Genomic DNA, 6,000 nt, shown 5'->3' with positions numbered 1-6,000 from the left:
AGAGAAATAGGTAAGGGAGATTAAGAGGCACAAACTTCCAACTGCAGAATAAACGAGTCATGTAGACTTACTGCGGTGATCATTTTGAAATGTGTAGAAATACTGAATCACTATATTGACCAACAGGAACTAACATAGTGTTGTAGGTCAACTATACATCAAAACCAAACAAAGTCATGGGAAAAGAGATCAGATTTGTGGTTATCAGAAGTGGGGAGGTAAGCGAAGGGGGAAATTGGATGAAGGCAGTCAAAAGGTACAAACTTCCAGTTATAAATAATTACTAGGCATATAATGTACAACATGACAAATATAATTATCACTGCAGTATGTTATATACGAAAGTTGTTAAGAGAGTAAATCCCAAGAGTTCTCATTACAAGGAGAAAATATTTTTTCTATTTCGTTAATTTTGTATATTGTGAAATGATGAATGTTCACTAAACTTATTGTAGTAACCATTTCATGATGTATGTAAGTCAAATCATTATGCTGTACACCTTAAACTTATACAGTGCCATATGTCAATTAAATCTCAATAAAACTGGTGGGGGGAGATTTCTAAAAAGTCAATTTTATAGAAACAGAGAATAGAACAGTGGTTTCCAGGGGCTGAGCAGAGGAAGAAATGGGGAGATGTAAGTCAAAGGGTACAAACTTTCAGTTATAAGAATAAGTTCTGAGAATCTAAAGTATACCATGGTGACTTAATAAATAATACAGTACTGTATACTCAAAAGTTGCTCAGAATAGATCTTAAGTGTTCTCACCACAAAAAAGGAAAAAAAAAAAGGAGTAACTATGTGAGGTGATGGATGTGTTAATTATCTTGACCTTGGTAATCATTCCACAATGTATATCAAATAATCACGTTGTACACTTTAAATAAACACAAATATGTTTCTCAATTTTCCTTCAATAAGTTAGAAAAAATTATGGTAGCAATATGTAGTTATTTTTATATAAATAAGTAAAAAAATATGAATCATAAATAGCATAGTTGGGATAATCCCATTAAAAATGTATATACATAGATAGGTAGATAGGTAGAAAGATAAAGCATACACAAATGAGAAAAAAGAGAGAAAGAGGGTAAGAGGGCTTTCTCTTGCTAGTGCATAGTATACCTCCACCAACTCTTTTTACAAGCTCTTTTCACACACATAAGCAACACTCAAGTTCTCTCTTCTTTAAAAAAAATAAAATCCTCATTCAAATTCATGATCATCCCCAAACAAGTGATTATTTTGTCTCTCTCCTTTTCCTCAAAAACCATAACATTCTAAAGAGAGTAATATACAATCCCCTTCAGCACCTCATAACCTCTCATTCACTTTTTGGTGATATAGTTTCCACACCTACCACCCCAGAGAAACAGCTCTTGTTTCAATCCACCCTTCTGAGCCTTTGACACTGGTGATTCTGCTTACCTGACTATGATCTTCCCTGGCTTTCCTTCCTTCCTCTTTAGCTGCACCATTTTACTTGCCTTTCAGAGTATGCTCTTTACATGCCTCTATCCTGAATATTTGTTTTTTCCCAGGGCACTAACCTTGACCACTGAGGGGACAGTTGTCATTCTTTACGGCTGATCTTTCTCTCCGATCATCTGAATATAGCCTGACACCCAGTATGCATTCTGAAAATGTCAGTGGCTTGCTTCCCCAAGTTCCCTAGAAACCAAGCCATGATTAAATAATCCAGGCTCTGTCAATCACAATTTGAACTGGAAGCTATGTTGGATATTCCCATTTACCCCTCTGGATCCACTTTCCACCCTGCTCTGTGCTCAAGAAGTGGACCTCTAGACACCACATCCCCTTGGCTCCCCTTGCCAGCATCCTTCCCACTATGCTTGGCCAATGAAACACACTAGCAAGAGATAAGAAGGCCAAAGAACCTGCTGTATAAAAAAATAAATAAAATTAAATAATAAAAAAAAGAGGTAAGAGGGCCAGAGGAGAGTGAGGCTGAGGTATCTATTCCCTCTGCTTCTTCCTCACTGAGATGCAGTTTGGCAATGGCTGTATGCCTCTAGGTAAGGCCACAGCCTCACTCCTATGGTACTAGATCTTGCTGGGTTTTTGTAATTGCTCCCTCCTACCCCCCTTCAGTCCTAGGGGTGGTAGAGTCTTCTTTCTGTTGCTAGCTCGAGTGCTTCACCATCCCTTCTTGTTCCTTTGAAAATATCTAGTCCCTTCTTCAAATTCTCTTTTGTGACCCTTTTGAGCATGCCATCTATTTCCTGTCAGAACCCTGCCCGATATAAAAACTAAAAACAGAATAAAGCAGGAACCTTGTTAAATCCATCCTGGTAAAAAGTGGCTCAGAGTTGGTGAAATCTATGATACTAGCAGCAGTGGGATCTGCAGCATAACAGTCATCTGGCATGATTTGGAGCACTTATCCTGGTTATGAAACCTCCATGCTTGGTCCTCCTGCCTTCCTGGCAATTCTAGTTAAATCAACTAGGGCTCAATCTCAATTCCTATTACTTGGAACCTAAAACCCTGACTGATACAGGACTCTTGTTTTCTCTTCTCAGATCATAGTTTTATTTCTCTCTCCCTTCCTCCCTTTACTCCCTCTCAATCTTTCTCTCATTTTCTCTCCCTCTCTCCATTGAATTTAATTGAAATCTATGCACTGGTAGTTGTCAACTCCCTTTTACTGAACTCTAAACCTATTAACTCAGTTACCTACTAGACATCAACATATCACCATTTAAGTGTCATAAAAGCTCCTTAAATCCACTATTTTAAAACCTATTATTTCACCTCTCACCCTAACCTCTCTTACTCTTCAGCCCCTTAACCTGGTACACAGTTTCATCTGGGTAGAAGATACTACTATCTATTTACCCAACTGAGAAATCTGTTAGCTTTCCTAGACTCTTCTATTTCCCTCCTTCCCTTCGGCCCCACCACCACATGCAAGCAGTCAGATTCTACTATTTCTACTTCCTCCTTTCACAATGACTTCTAAGTGCCAACTGCTAAGGTTATAGTTCATATCATTTCTCACCACCAGAAATGCCCTCTCTCCACTTATACTCATTGCTGTATTCTTCCACCTGAAATTAACATGCTAAAACTCAAATCTAAAGACCCAGTGCCTCCATTAATGTCTTAAACAAGACTCTCCATGACCTGGCATCATTTTCTAGAATTGCCATCCTAGGCTCCAGCCAGCTCACAAAACGTTCAAATGATCTTCCTCACCCCCATGCTATATATTATATGGATATACCTGGTATTTCCTCAGTCTCAAATATCTACTGCTGAGTTACACAACACCCATTCATCCTTCAAGATTCATGTCATCTCCTGACCACCTCCACCTTATAGATGGCCAATGTCTGTGCACTCCAGGAATGCCTCTATCATAGCGTTTATCACACCACACTTTAATTCTTGGTTTAATTGTCTATCATCCCCTCTAGACTGTGAACTTATTAAGAGAAGGCACAGTGCCTAACACCCAGTATACAATGCATAGATTTTTGTCACATAAATTACATTTCTCAACCCAAATTAAATTATAAAAATGTAAGGTGCCTGTGTTAGGGAGTGGGAAAAAAGAGCCAAGCTATAACTGCTGCCTCTATGGCGAGGGGGGGGGCGGGGGGGCGAAGGGGGGTCGGTGTTGCGTAGGACGCAAAGAAAGGAGCAGAAGCAAGGTGGAACGACTGAACAATGAATCGAGCATGGTAATAGTTCTTATGGGGAAATCTGGGGCACTGAAACACTATAGGAATGATCATTTGGAAGCAGAAAGAGTTTCTTGGAGTCACTTGAAGCAACATCATTTACACAGCAACTTGTGAGAAGCTAGCCCTGTCCTATGGACAAATTTGATTCAGTATTCAAAGGCTCATTTGTATAAGACTGCTCCTTATCCAAACAGGAGAAGGGGAGATCATCAACTGTGTCATCTCAGAACAGAAAGGACAATGATGTATTCTTACTGCTGGGTGTTTCACTAACTCAGAGCCTTTGTGAGAAATGTGGCATGCCTGTGGGACTTCCCTGGTGGTCCATTGGTTAAGACTTCGCCTTCCAATGCAGGGGGTGCAGGTTCGATCCCTGGTCCCCTGGTCGGGGAGCTAAGATCCCACATGTCTCGGGGCCAAAAAAGCAAAACATAAAACAGAAGCAATACTATAACAAACTCAATTAAGACTTAAAAAAAAAAGTGTCATGCCTGTATTTTTCCTGGTGTCAAATGGATGATTTCCAGTGACTAATGATGATGCCAACTGGCTCCCAAAGATTTCATATTTTGTGAAAATAATTCAGAGGCAGAAGGTCCAAAAGACACCATAAGGATATTTCACCAAAAATATATTTTCCCAAGACACTGAGCAATTTTAAATAGAGTAGGTTTTTTTTCAAATGTCCCAACAGGATTCAAGCCAAAAATTATTTATTCATTTATGTATCCAGCTAGTCAACAAACAATTAAGCAGTTCTTATGTGCCTTGATGGTACAGTGTAAACTACAGAAATAAACAAATAAATAAAACGCATTCCCTGCTCTTAATGAATTCATAGGTCAGAGGGACAAGATAAATAAACGATAACACTATACAACAAATACAACTGTGACACAGTCAACGTGTTATGGGGAATTGTTGAGTTGATTATATTAATATTCAAAATACCAGCTGCTCATTTCAGGTCGAAGATGGCAGCATAGGAAGATCTTGAACTTACCTCCTCCCGTGCACATACTGAATCTACAGCTACATATGGAACAATTCACCCAGAAAAAGACCTGAAAGCTAAATGAACAGCTCCTTCACAATGAATGATAAAGGGTCCACGTCAAGATGGGTAGGTGAGGCAGAGGCGCAGTCTCGCCAAGAGCCCCACCCCCAGCATGGTGACCCACGATAGGGAGGGATCTCACAAGTCTGAAGCATCTCTCTGAGGAGTGAGGGGTTTGTGCCCCTCATCAGGTACCCCAACCCTTGGGACCTGCACTGGAGAGACAAGCCCCCGAAGTGTCTGGCTTTGACAACCAATGGGGCTTACATCTAGGAAATCCAAAGGGCTATAAGGAACTGGGATACTACTCTTAAAAGGTCCACATGCAGACTCACTTGCTTCAAGGCCCAGTGCAGAACCAGCAGTTTGAAGGGTGCCTAGACTATTTGTGAAGGTTTGCTTGCTAATCTTGGAGCATCTGCCAAAGGGGTAGGGGCCCTTTGGGAATCTCTCTGAGGATGGAGGCACTGGTAGGTGCCATTTTTGCACTCTCCCTCTACCTTGCTAGTCCCAGCAGGTGTGCACAGTCCTTGAACATTCCCACTGCCCCAATAAAGCCAGCAGGTGCAGCCTACTCCAACCCTGTACTCTACTACTGCCTCACTAAAAACAACGGGTGTGCCACGGCCCTGCATGCTCCCACTGCCTCACTAAAACCAGCAGGTGGGCATCAAGCCTATGCTCCCCCTCTGCCATGCCAGAGCTAGCAGGCACATGCAGTGCACACAGGGGACACTCCTTGATTGCCTGGCTCCGGTGGCCAGGGGGCCTTCCATTCCTGGGTCCCACAGGACTATGACAATCAGAGACAGTTCTAGGAAGGCTACCATCCTCAGGGCACTGCACAGACAGCAAACTGAAACACACCCCCAGTCTCTGTGAAAAAGGTCTATTTACTTGTCCTGGAGCTTCAGCCTGAGGGACATGCTTCAAGTTTGCCACAAATCTAAAAGGTACAGTGGTGCTATCAGGGAATGTAGGCCAAGGGATGCCACCTCCACACTCTCCCTCAGCTTTGCTACGGCTCACCAGTACCTCACAGAAAGGAGCTTATATCCTCATCAGGAGCCTCAATTTTTCCAACTGTCACCCAAGAGACACCTCCAGATCTCCTGGTCTGGAGGCCAACAGGCTTTACAACTGTGGTCCCAGAGGACTGTATATATTTGCATACTTTGAAAGCTGTTGCATGAGGATCTGGCTTCCAATCAGCCTGAAACTAGGTGCTGAA

The sequence above is a fragment of the Lagenorhynchus albirostris genome, chromosome X (genome assembly GCF_949774975.1).
Source record: "Lagenorhynchus albirostris chromosome X, mLagAlb1.1, whole genome shotgun sequence".
NCBI classification, from domain to species: Eukaryota; Metazoa; Chordata; class Mammalia; order Artiodactyla; family Delphinidae; genus Lagenorhynchus; species Lagenorhynchus albirostris.
Note: the sequence above shows the minus strand (reverse complement) of the source record.